The sequence below is a fragment of the Carassius carassius genome, chromosome 9 (assembly GCF_963082965.1).
Source record: "Carassius carassius chromosome 9, fCarCar2.1, whole genome shotgun sequence".
Taxonomy (NCBI): Eukaryota; Metazoa; Chordata; class Actinopteri; order Cypriniformes; family Cyprinidae; genus Carassius; species Carassius carassius.
Genome location: NC_081763.1, coordinates 1,012,501 through 1,025,000, shown reverse-complemented (window position 1 = coordinate 1,025,000; position 12,500 = coordinate 1,012,501). Strand labels below are relative to the sequence as shown.

Genomic DNA, 12,500 nt, shown 5'->3' with positions numbered 1-12,500 from the left:
GCGATTATAGTGGCTGATCTTTAAATAGCCCTCTCTTTGCAGCCTCCTTCACCTACGGCCATACCAACCTGGCTATGCCCGATCTCGTCTGATCTCGGAAGCTAAGCAGGTTTGGGCCTGGTTAGTACTTGGATGGGAGACCGCCTGGGAATACCAGGTGCTGTAAGCTTTTGGGTTTCCTTCCCTACTTATATAAAGCACTGGCGATTATAGTGGCTGATCTTTAAATAGCCCTCTCTTTGCAGCCTCCTTCGCTTATGGCCATACCAACCTGGCTATGCCCGATCTTGTCTGATCTCGGAAGCTAAGCAGGTTTGGGCCTGGTTAGTACTTGGATGGGAGACCGCCTGGGAATACCAGGTGCTGTAAGCTTTTGGGTTTCCTTCCCTACTTATATAAAGCACTGGCGATTATAGTGGCTGATCTTTAAATAGCCCTCTCTTTGCAGCCTCCTTCGCTTATGGCCATACCATCCTGGCTATGCCTGATCTCAACTGATCTCCAAATCTAAGCAGGTTTGGGCCCGGTTAGTACTTTTGGATTTTTTCAGTAATTATCTAATAGGCCTGGTTAGTTCTTTTGGAAATTTTCACTAATTGTCCAATAATCTTGCAAAAAAAAAAAAAAAAAAGAGTCAACGCCCGATCTCAGAATGTAAGCAGGTTTGGGCCAGGTTAGTACTTTTGGATTTTTTCAGTAATTATCTAATAGGCCTGGTTAGTACTTTTGGAAATTTTCACTAATTGTCCAATAATCTTGCAAAAAAAAAAAAAAAAGAGTCAATGCCCGATCTCAGAATGTAAGCAGGTTTGGGCCAGGTTAGTACTTTTGGATTTTTTCAGTAATTATCTAATAGGCCTGGTTAGTACTTTTGGGAATACCAGGTGCTGTAAGCTTTTGGGTTTCCTATCCTACTTATATAATGCACTGGCGATTATAGTGGCTGATCTTTAAATAGCCCTCTCTTTGCAGCCTCCTTCACCTACGGCCATACCAACCTGGCTATGCCCGATCTCGTCTGATCTCGGAAGCTAAGCAGGTTTGGGCCTGGTTAGTACTTGGATGGGAGACCGCCTGGGAATACCAGGTGCTGTAAGCTTTTGGGTTTCCTTCCCTACTTATATAAAGCACTGGCGATTATAGTGGCTGATCTTTAAATAGCCCTCTCTTTGCAGCCTCCTTCGCTTACGGCCATACCAACCTGGCTATGCCCGATCTTGTCTGATCTCGGAAGCTAAGCAGGTTTGGGCCTGGTTAGTACTTGGATGGGAGACCGCCTGGGAATACCAGGTGCTGTAAGCTTTTGGGTTTCCTTCCCTACTTATATAAGGCACTTGAAATTATAGTGGCTGATCTTTTAATAGCCCTCTCTTTGCAGCCTCCTTCACTTATGAACATACCATCCTGGCTATGCCTGATCTCAACTGATCTCCAAATCTAAGCAGGTTTGGGCCAGGTTAGTACTTTTGGATTTTTTCAGTAATTATCTAACAGGCCTGGTTAGTACTTTTGGAAATTTTCACTAATTGTCCAATAATCTTGCAAAAAAAACAAAAAAGAGTCAATGCCCGATCTCAGAATGTAAGCAGGTTTGGGCCAGGTTAGTACTTTTGGATTTTTTCAGTAATTATCTAATAGGCCTGGTTAGTACTTTTGGAAATTTTCACTAATTGTCCAATAATCTTGCAAAAAAAAAAAAAAGAGTCAATGCCCGATCTCAGAATGTAAGCAGGTTTGGGCCAGGTTAGTACTTTTGGATTTTTTCAGTAATTATCTAATAGGCCTGGTTAGTACTTTTGGGAATACCAGGTGCTGTAAGCTTTTGGGTTTCCTTCCCTACTTATATAATGCACTGGCGATTATAGTGGCTGATCTTTAAATAGCCCTCTCTTTGCAACCTCCTTCGCTTACGGCCATACCAACCTGGCTATGCCCGATCTCGTCTGATCTCGGAAGCTAAGCAGGTTTGGTCCTTGTTAGTACTTGGATGGGAGACCGCCTGGGAATACCAGGTGCTGTAAGCTTTTGGGTTTCCTTCCCTACTTATATAAAGCACTGGCGATTATAGTGGCTGATCTTTAAATAGCCCTCTCTTTGCAGCCTCCTTCGCTTATGGCCATACCATCCTGGCTATGCCTGATCTCAACTGATCTCCAAATCTAAGCAGGTTTGGGCCAGGTTAGTACTTTTGGATTTTTTCATTAATTATCTAATAGGCCTGGTTAGTACTTTTGGAAATTTTCACCAATTGTCCAATAATCTTGCAAAAAAAAAAAAAAAAAAAAGTCAATGCCTGATCTCAGAATGTAAGCAGGTTTGGGCCAGGTTAGTACTTTTGGATTTTTTCAGTAATTATCTAATAGGCCTGGATAGTACTTTTGGGAATACCAGGTGCTGTAAGCTTCTGGGTTTCCTTCCCTACTTATATAATGCACTGGCAATTATAGTGGCTGATCTTTAAATAGCCCTCTCTTTGCAGCCTCCTTCGCTTACGGCCATACCAACCTGGCTATGCCCGATCTCGTCTGATCTCGGAAGCTAAGCAGGTTTGGCCTGGTTAGTACTTGGATGGGAGACCGCCTGGGAATACCAGGTGCTGTAAGCTTTTGGGTTTCCTTCCCTACTTATATAAAGCACTGGCGATTATAGTGGCTGATCTTTAAATAGCCCTCTCTTTGCAGCCTCCTTCGCTTATGGCCATACCAACCTGGCTATGCCCGATCTTGTCTGATCTCCAAATCTAAGCAGGTTTGGGCCAGGTTAGTACTTTTGGATTTTTTCAGTAATTATCTAATAGGCCTGGTTAGTACTTTTGGAAATTTTCACTAAGTGTCCAATAATCTTGCAAAAAAAAAAAAAAGAGTCAATGGCCGACCTCAGAATGTTAGCAGCTTTGGGCCAGGTTAGTACTTTTGGATTTTTTCAGTAATTATCTAATAGGCCTGGTTAGTACTTTTGGGAATACCAGGTGCTGTAAGCTTTTGGGTTTCCTTCCCTACTTATATAATGCACTGGCGATTATAGTGGCTGATCTTTAAATAGCCCTCTCTTTGCAGCCTCCTTCGCTTATGGCCATACCATCCTGGCTATGCCCGATCTCAACTGATCTCCAAATCTAAGCAGGTTTGGGCCAGGTTAGTACTTTTGGATTTTTTCAGTAATTATCTAATAGGCCTGGTTAGTACTTTAGGAAATTTTCACTAATTGTCCAATAAACTTGCAAAAAAAAAAAAAAAAAAGAGTCAATGCCCGATCTCAGAATGTAAAAAGGTTTGGGCCAGGTTAGTCCTTTTGGATTTTTTCAGTAATTATCTAATAGGCCTGGTTAGTACTTGTGGAAATTTTCACTAATTGTCCAATAATCTTGAAAAAAAAAAAAAAAGAGTCAATGCCCGATCTCAGAATGTAAGCAGGTTTGGGCCAGGTTAGTACTTTTGGATTTTTTCAGTAATTATCTAATAGGCCTGGTTAGTACTTTTGGAAATTTTCACCAATTGTCCAATAATCTTGCAAAAAAAAAAAAAGAGTCAATTCCCGATCTCTGAATGTAAGCAGGTTTGGGCTAGGTTAGTACTTTTGGATTTTTTCAGTAATTATCTAATAGGCCTGGATAGTACTTTTGGGAATACCAGGTGCTGTAAGCTTCTGGGTTTCCTTCCCTACTTATATAATGCACTGGCGATTATAGTGGCTGATCTTTAAATAGCCCTCTCTTTGCAGCCTCCTTCGCTTACGGCCATACCAACCTGGCTATGCCCGATCTCGTCTGATCTCGGAAGCTAAGCAGGTTTGGGCCTGGTTAGTACTTGGATGGGAGACCGCCTGGGAATACCAGGTCCTGTAAGCTTTTGGGTTTCCTTCCCTACTTATATAAAGCACTGGCGATTATAGTGGCTGATCTTTAAATAGCCCTCTCTTTGCAGCCTCCTTCGCTTATGGCCATACCATCCTGGCTATGCCCGATCTCAACTGATCTCCAAATCTAAGCAGGTTTGGGCCAGGTTAGTACTTTTGGATTTTTTCATTAATTATCTAATAGGCCTGGTTAGTACTTTTGGAAATTTTCACTAATTGTCCAATAATCTTGCAAAAAAAAAAAAAAAAGAGTCAATGCCCGATCTCAGAATGTAAGCAGGTTTGGGCCAGGTTAGTACTTTTGGATTTTTTCAGTAATTATCTAATAGGCCTGGTTAGTACTTTTGGAAATTTTCACTAATTGTCCAATAATCTTGCAAAAAAAAAAAAAAAGAGTCAATGCCCGACCTCAGAATGTTAGCAGGTTTGGGCCAGGTTAGTACTTTTGGATTTTTTCAGTAATTATCTAATAGGCCTGGTTAGTACTTTTGGAAATTTTCACTAAGTGTCCAATAATCTTGCAAAAAAAAAAAAAAAAAAAGAGTCAATGCCCGATCTCAGAATGTAAGCAGGCTTGGGCCAGGTTAGTACTTTTGGATTTTTTCAGTAATTATCTAATAGGCCTGGTTAGTACTTTTGGGAATACCAGGTGCTGTAAGCTTTTGGGTTTCCTTCCCTACTTATATAATGCACTGGCGATTATAGTGGGTGATCTTTTAATAGCCCTCTCTTTGCAGCCTCCTTCACTTATGGCCATACCATCCTGGCTATGCCTGATCTCAACTGATCTCCAAATCTAAGCAGGTTTAGGCCAGGTTAGTACTCCTGGATTTTTTCAGTAATTATCTAATAGGCCTGGTTAGTACTTTTGGAAATTTTCACTAATTGTCCAATAATCTTGCAAAAAAAAAAAAAGAGTCAATGCCCGATCTCAGAATGTAAGCAGGTTTGGGCCAGGTTAGTACTTTTGGATTTTTTCAGTAATTATCTAATAGGCCTGGTTAGTACTTTTGGGAATACCAGGTGCTGTAAGCTTTTGGGTTTCCTTCCCTACTTATATAATGCACTGGCGATTATAGTGGCCGATCTTTAAATAGCCCTCTCTTTGCAGCCTCCTTCGCTTACGGCCATACCAACCTGGCTATGCCTGATCTCGTCTGATTTCGGAATCTAAGCAGGTTTGGGCCTGGTTAGTACTTGGATGGGAGACCGCCTGGGAATACCAGGTGCTGTAAGATTTTGGGTTTCCTTCCCTACCTATATAAAGCACTGGCGATTATAGTGGCTGATCTTTAAACAGCCCTCTCTTTGCAGCCTTCTTCGCTTATGGCCATACCATCCTGGCTATGCCCGATCTCAACTGATCTCCAAATCTAAGCAGGTTTGGGCCAGGTTAGTACCTTTGGATTTTTTCAGTAATTATCTAATAGGCCTGGTTAGTACTTTTGGGAATACCAGGTGCTGTAAGCTTTTGGGTTTCCTTCCCTACTTATATAAAGCACTGGCGATTATAGTGGCTGATCTTTAAATAGCCCTCTCTTTGCAGCCTTCTTCGCTTATGGCCATACCATCCTGGCTATGCCCGATCTCAACTTATCTCCATATCTAAGCAGGTTTGGGCCAGGTTAGTACTTTTGGATTTTTCAGTAATTATCTAATAGGCCTGGTTAGTACTTCTGGAAATTTTCACTAATTGTCCAATAATCTTGCAAAAAAAAAAAAAGAGTCAATGCCCGATCTTAGAATGTAAGCAGGTTTGGGCCAGGTAAGTACTTTTGGATTTTTTCAGTAATTATCTAATAGACCTGATTAGTACTTTTGGAAAAATTCACTAATTGTCTAATAATCTTGTAAAAAAAAAAAAAAAAGAGTCAATGCCCGATCTCAGAATGTTAGCAGGTTTGGGCCAGGTTAGTACTTTTGGATTTTTTTCAGTAATTATCTAATAGGCCTGGTTAGTACTTTTGGAAAAATTCACTAATTGTCCAATAATCTTGCAAAAAAAAAAAAAAAAGAGTCAATGCCCGATCTTAGAATGTAAGCAGGTTTGGGCCAGGTTAGTACTTTTGGATTTTTTCAGTAATTATCTAATAGGCCTGGTTAGTACTTTTGGGAATACCAGGTGCTGTAAGATTTTAGGTTTCCTTCCCTACTTATATAATGCACTGGCGATTATAGTGGCTGATCTTTAAATAGCCCTCTCTTTGCTGCCTCCTTCGCTTACGGCCATACCAGCCTGAGCACACTAGAGGCACTAGTGAGCAAACAGGAAGTGATTGTGCCAGAGAGGGGTGAGGGAGGCTCACCCAAACTTTTTGTGTTTTGTTATTTTGGTTTGGTTAAAATAAGTGTTTTTGTTTGTAGTATTTTGTTATTTTTGTTTTATTTGTGTCCTCCCAACAGCTCTGCTGTTTGGGAGGGATCTGTCGGGGTTTGTTTTATGTAAAATGGATAGATTAATGGCAACTGACATGGATTTGACACGAGGAACACGGAGGCAAGCAGAAAATGGACTGGGTTATCGACAAAGAGAAAAGGATTACAATGAAATAACTGATAAGAGGATTTACACAAAAGAAGCGACTGTGGTGGTGGATTTGTCGGAGGTACAAGACGGGAGAGCAGAGGATATTATAAAAGCACTAACAGAAAAGATTGAAGTAACAAGAATTTTAGCAATACGACCTAAGCAGATGAGGGAATATGAGATTACATTGGAGCATGAAGAGGACACTGAGAAACTGGTTGATGGACTAACCATTAAAGGTAAAATTTGTGAAATCAAAAAGTTACACAACAGAGACTTTGTTGTCTCGTTCATGCATTTGCCTGCATACATGAATGACCATGAGATTTTAAATAAGCTTGAAGGATGGGGAGTAACACCCATTTCTCAAATAAGGAGGAGATTCTACTCGGGCACCCATATAGAAGATGGAACGAGGTTCTTAAGAGTGCGTTTTCCAAAGGAAGTGGCTTCTTTACCATACAGCACAAGGATGGAGACCGAGGGAGGCCCTCAATACTTTAGGGTGATACACAGTAAGCAGGTGAAGACCTGTAGACTGTGTATGAGCCCTGACCATATAATGAAGGACTGTCCGGACTTCAAATGTCACAAATGCGAGGAAAGAGGCCATTTCGCAAGAGACTGTACTGCGATAAGGTGCCCAGACTGTAAAATGACATTGGACAAATGTGAATGTTGGATGGACAATGAGCAACAGGAAGAGGATCAAGTGAGCGGGCAAATGCATGAGAATGATAATGAGGAGGAGCAACAGGAGGACGCAGAAAAATCCAAGGAAAAGAACATAGGAAATGGACATGAATTAACAACATCAACACAGGAAGAGGAAGAGACATGGACACCAATGCAGATAACGGCGAGTATACAGAATATACTAGACAAAGTGGAGGAGCAGGAAGCAGTCAACGAAGAAGGGGAGCTAGACATTGAGAGTGGAAACATCACGGATGGTGGGAGCACGGGGGCATCGAACAAAAGAAGAAGAGTGAAAAAGGTAACACCAAATATTGAAAAAGCAAGGAAAAGAGTGGTGAAGGAAGTGTTTACAGAAAATCAGGACAGTGGTGGACTTTTAGAAGAGGGAGAAGATATGGACTAATAAGATGGGTATTTTATCGTTTTTGTTTTACTTTATGGTGTTGAGAATTGTGTCCTTTAATGCAAGAGGATTATTGAATGTTTTGAAATTTGAAAGGATGAAAGAGTTGTGTAAAAATGATGATATGATTTTATTGCAAGAAACTAACTGGAAAGGAAATGTAATGGAAGATTTTAAAAGAAGGTGGGATGGGGAAATATTTTTTAGTAACGGGGAGAAAAGTTTGGGAGGAGGAGTGGCTATTTTGATTAAAAAAGGGAAAGCTACTATGACAAAACAAATCTATGATGATAAAAAAGGGAAATGTATTGCAGTAGAAATTGATTTTGAGGATGAAAAATTTATTGTAGTAAATGTACATGCACCAAATGAGGAAAAGGATAAGAAAATGTATTTTAATGTTTTAAGAGACATAATAGAGAAATGGAAAAGGGTGGTGGTTGCAGGGGATTTTAATACTGTTTTTAGCAAAATAGACATGGCTAATGGGATGGTTTTTAGGACGGACGGTGGAAGGAAGGAACTTAAATTATTGATGGAAGAAAAAAATATGATTGATGTTTGGAGAGAAAGAAATGGAAAAAAGAGAGAATATTCCAGAAAACAGTTAGTTGGGAATTTTATGTGCCAAACTAGGATAGATTATTTTCTGAGCACAAGAAATTTGGATTGTTTTATTGATGATGTACTTTATAAAGAAACAACTTTAAGTGATCATAAAATGGTTTTAATGAGGATGGATTTTAAAAGGGAAACGAAAGGGCCTGGGGTATGGATTTTAAATACAGAAATCTTAAATCATGAAAGTTTTAAAAATGGGATAGAGAATTTATTAGATGAGGAAAAAAAAGATGCAATGTATTTAGAAGATAAAAGACAATGGTGGGAAAATGTGAAATTTGAAATAAAGAAATATTCAATTAATTTCTGTAATATACTGCAAAGGGTGAAAAGGACAAAGGAAAAAGAAATAAGAAGAACGTTAAAAGAAGAGTTAAACAAAAATGAAGTAAATGTGCAAAAAGTGTTTGAAATGGAGGAGAAGCTTAAAAAAATGGAGGAAGACAAATGCAAGGGAGCGATGTTGAGAAGTAAAGCTAAATACACAATAGAGGGGGAAAAATGTAACAGATTCTTTTTTAATCTCGAAAAAAGTAGGGGAAAAGCTGAAATGATCAAAGAGCTTAAAAACAGAGATGGCCAGTCGGTTTTTAATACAGGAGAGATTTTAAAAGAAATAGAGACTTTTTATGAAAAGCTTTTTAAATCAGAAGGGGTGGAGGAGGAGAAGGGAAAAGTTTTGTTGCAAAGAATAACTAGGAAAGTTGGAGAAGAAGATAAAATAGACTGTGAAAAGGAGATAGAAACGGAAGAAATTATACAAGCTATAAACTCCCTAAGAGTAAAAAAGAGTCCAGGAATAGATGGTATTGGAAGTGAATTTTACAAAGTTTTTAAAGAAAAACTCAGTGTGATTTTAAAGGGGATTTATGATGATATTTTTAGGAAAGAAGGAGTCAATCCAAGAATGGGGTTAGGTTTAATGAAAATAATTTATAAGAAACAAGGTGATAAAACAAATTTGAAGAATTTTAGACCCATCACAATGCTAAATACTGATTTTAAGATTTTAGCTAAAGTTTTAGCTAACAGATTGAAGAATGTAATGCCAAGTATAATTGAAACTAATCAAGCATATGGTGTAAAAGGGAGGGACATAGCAGACATTACAAGTAGCATAAGAGACATAATAGGTTATATAAAAGAAAAGGAAAAGAAAGCATATGTTATAAGGTTGGATTTTGAAAAAGCATTTGATAGAGTGGAGCATAAATTCTTATTTTCTGTTTTAAAGAATTTCGGTTTTGGGGAAAATTTTATTAAATGGATTGCAATTTTATACAAGGATATCTTAACGAAAGTAAAATGTAATGGATTTTTAAGTCAACCTTTTAAAGTTTTAAGGTCTATAAGGCAGGGGTGTCCGTTATCAGCACAGCTTTATTCTTTGGTGGCAGAACCTTTAGGACTTTTAATAAATAAGGAGGAAGGAATAAAAGGAATAAAAATGGAAGAGGAAGGGGAATTTAAGAAAATCTTTCAATACGCAGATGATACAACAATTGTGGTGGAAAATATGGAAAGCGTTAAAAAGGTTATGGAAAAAATTAAATACTATTGTGATGGGACGGGTGCAAAAATCAATGAAGAAAAAACTGTGTATATGAAATTTGGAGGGGTGGTGGATTTAGCAGGGGTGTTTAAGTTCATGGAGGTACAGGAAATAAAGATTTTAGGGGTGGTGTTAGCAAAGAATGAAAAAGTGGCAGTAGATAATATGTGGGAAGGGATAGTAGGTGGAATGGAGAGAAGGTTGATTTTTTGGAGGAACATGTTTTTAAGTTTGAGGGGGAAAATATTAATTGTGAATTTGTTAATGTTGTCTAAAATGTGGTATGTTTTACATGTGATGCCATTGCCAAACTGGGTTTTAAAAAGGATAAAGAAATGTGTTTTAGAGTTTTTATGGGATAAAAAGCCTCCAAGGATTGCTTATTTTACATTAATAGGGCAGCTGGATGAGGGAGGGATGGGTTTAGTGGATGTGGAACAAAAAATGAAAAGTATGAGGGTGAAAGTTGTTAAAAAATATCTGGATAGGACAAACAAAGCTGAATGGAAAAAAATGATGGGTTTTTATCTAAATAAATGTGGGAATTTTAAATTGGGGGATAATATTTTATGGATGAAACTCAAAAATTGGATGCTAGAGGGTATACCAGGATTTTATCAGGAAGTTTTAAGTGCTTGGAGACTTTTTTTAACAGAGGTTGATTTTAATCCGAGGGGGAGGGAAGTTGTTTTAAATCAACCTCTGTTTCTGAATGGAAAGATAAAGCTACAAGAGCAGGATATCTATTTTAAAAAATGGATGAAGGTGGGAATTTTAAAAATACGAGATGTTTTATGGGAATATAAAGAGGGATTTTTACCATTGCAGGTCATTATAGATGCTATGGAAGAGGAGAAGGAGGATTTTAATATGTCAGGTTTAAGAAGACAATATGAGGATGTAAAAAAGGCAATCCCAAGGCAATGGCTGGATGAAATAAGCAAAGGGGGGAGAAGCGAAAACAAAATGGATGTGTTTTTCAAATGGAAAGATAAGTGGTTTGACTTAAATTTGGGAACTGTTGGAATGTTTTACTGTTTTTTTAGAAATTCTGTTTTTAAAAAACCTATTGCTAATGTATTTTGGATGAGGCATTTTAATGAAGTCAAAGAGAAAGATATTTGGAAGATCCTAAAATGGCAATGTTTGGATGTGGAACTAGAATGTTTGGATTATTTTATAAGACACAATGTGGTTTTTACTGAAATGCGATTGTGTGCAATGCTAAAAGAAACAAATGCACAGTGCAAAGTATGTAAAAATGCTGATGAAGGTATTTTACACTTGTTTTTATATTGTGAAAAACTGACCCCTTTTTTTAAAGAACTAAAAGAGACAATTAATGCTTTGAGGGATAATAAGGGGGATTTGAACTGGGAGATGAATTTTATGTTAGGAATGAACGAGAATAATGCAAATAAGAAACTAATTAATTTATTATTAATTTTGGCAAAAAAGGCAATTTGGAAAAGAAGAAATGTGGCTAAAAACAGGGACTTTATTTTAAATTTGTGGTTACTGTTTAAAGGGATGGTGGGAGACTATGTTCAAACGTTGTATAATTATTTTATATTTGAAAACAAGGTGGGAAATTTTTACAAAATATTTACAAAAGATGTTGTGTGGATTCTTGGGCAAATGCATATTGCAATGCCTGAAAAGGATGTTTTTTAGTTTTTTCTAATGTTTATTTGATTGAATGTAAAATTTATGCTTACTAAATAAAAAAAAAAAAAAAAAAAAAAAAAAGCTATGCCCGATCTCGTCTGATCTCGGAAGCTAAGCAGGTTTGGTCCTTGTTAGTACTTGGATGGGAGACCGCCTGGGAATACCAGGTGCTGTAAGCTTTTGGGTTTCCTTCCCTACTTATATAAAGCACTGGCGATTATAGTGGCTGATCTTTAAATAGCCCTCTCTTTGCAGCCTCCTTCGCTTATGGCCATACCATCCTGGCTATGCCTGATCTCAACTGATCTCCAAATCTAAGCAGGTTTGGGCCAGGTTAGTACTTTTGGATTTTTTCATTAATTATCTAATAGGCCTGGTTAGTACTTTTGGAAATTTTCACTAATTGTCCAATAATCTTGCAAAAAAAAAAAAAAAAAAAGTCAATGCCTGATCTCAGAATGTAAGCAGGTTTGGGCCAGGTTAGTACTTTTGGATTTTTTCAGTAATTATCTAATAGGCCTGGTTAGTACTTTTGGGAATACCAGGTGCTGTAAGCTTTTGGGTTTCCTTCCTACTTATATAATGCACTGGCGATTATAGTGGCTGATCTTTAAATAGCCCTCTCTTTGCAGCCTCCTTCGCTTACGGCCATACCAGCCTGGCTATGCCCGATCTCGTCTGATCTCGGAAGCTAAGCAGGTTTGGGCCTGGTTAGTACTTGGATGGGAGACCGCCTGGGAATACCAGGTGCTGTAAGCTTTTGGGTTTCCTTCCCTACTTATATAAAGCACTGGCGATTATAGTGGCTGATCTTTAAATAGCCCTCTCTTTGCAGCCTCCTTCGCTTATGGCCATACCATCCTGGCTATGCCCGATCTCAACTGATCTCCAAATCTAAGCAGGTTTGGGCCAGGTTAGTACTTTTGGATTTTTTTAGTAATTATCTAATAGGCCTGGTTAGTACTTTTGGAAATTTTCACTAATTGTCCAATAATCTTGCAAAAAAAAAAAAAAAAAAGAGTCAATGCCCGATCTCAGAATGTAAGCAGGTTTGGGCCAGGTTAGTACTTTTGGATTTTTTCAGTAATTATCTAATAGGCTTGGTTAGTATTTTTGGGAATACCAGGTGCTGTAAGCTTTTGGGTTTCCTTCCCTACTTATATAATGCACTGGCG

The 12,500-nt window shown here is 38.1% G+C and overlaps 9 non-coding genes across 9 annotated transcripts; all 9 read left to right on the top strand.

The window, feature by feature from the left end:
- The first annotated feature begins 50 nt into the window (after window positions 1-50).
- On the top strand, window positions 51-169 carry LOC132150205 (5S ribosomal RNA). Its single transcript, XR_009435446.1, has one exon. It is a non-coding gene; the product is annotated as a 5S ribosomal RNA (ribosomal RNA).
- An 84-nt stretch (window positions 170-253) lies between these two features.
- LOC132150141 (5S ribosomal RNA) lies at window positions 254-372 on the top strand. The gene has a single exon (XR_009435384.1). It is a non-coding gene; the product is annotated as a 5S ribosomal RNA (ribosomal RNA).
- Window positions 373-980: 608 nt separating this feature from the next.
- Window positions 981-1,099, top strand: LOC132150204 (5S ribosomal RNA). The gene has a single exon (XR_009435445.1). It is a non-coding gene; the product is annotated as a 5S ribosomal RNA (ribosomal RNA).
- An 84-nt stretch (window positions 1,100-1,183) lies between these two features.
- LOC132149876 (5S ribosomal RNA) lies at window positions 1,184-1,302 on the top strand. The gene has a single exon (XR_009435136.1). It is a non-coding gene; the product is annotated as a 5S ribosomal RNA (ribosomal RNA).
- Window positions 1,303-1,905: 603 nt separating this feature from the next.
- Window positions 1,906-2,024, top strand: LOC132150465 (5S ribosomal RNA). The gene has a single exon (XR_009435697.1). It is a non-coding gene; the product is annotated as a 5S ribosomal RNA (ribosomal RNA).
- A 463-nt stretch (window positions 2,025-2,487) lies between these two features.
- On the top strand, window positions 2,488-2,605 carry LOC132150406 (5S ribosomal RNA). Its single transcript, XR_009435641.1, has one exon. It is a non-coding gene; the product is annotated as a 5S ribosomal RNA (ribosomal RNA).
- Window positions 2,606-3,728: 1,123 nt separating this feature from the next.
- Window positions 3,729-3,847, top strand: LOC132150081 (5S ribosomal RNA). The gene has a single exon (XR_009435327.1). It is a non-coding gene; the product is annotated as a 5S ribosomal RNA (ribosomal RNA).
- A 1,127-nt stretch (window positions 3,848-4,974) lies between these two features.
- On the top strand, window positions 4,975-5,093 carry LOC132150574 (5S ribosomal RNA). Its single transcript, XR_009435803.1, has one exon. It is a non-coding gene; the product is annotated as a 5S ribosomal RNA (ribosomal RNA).
- Window positions 5,094-11,965: 6,872 nt separating this feature from the next.
- LOC132150965 (5S ribosomal RNA) lies at window positions 11,966-12,084 on the top strand. Its single transcript, XR_009436135.1, has one exon. It is a non-coding gene; the product is annotated as a 5S ribosomal RNA (ribosomal RNA).
- The last annotated feature ends 416 nt before the right edge of the window (window positions 12,085-12,500 follow it).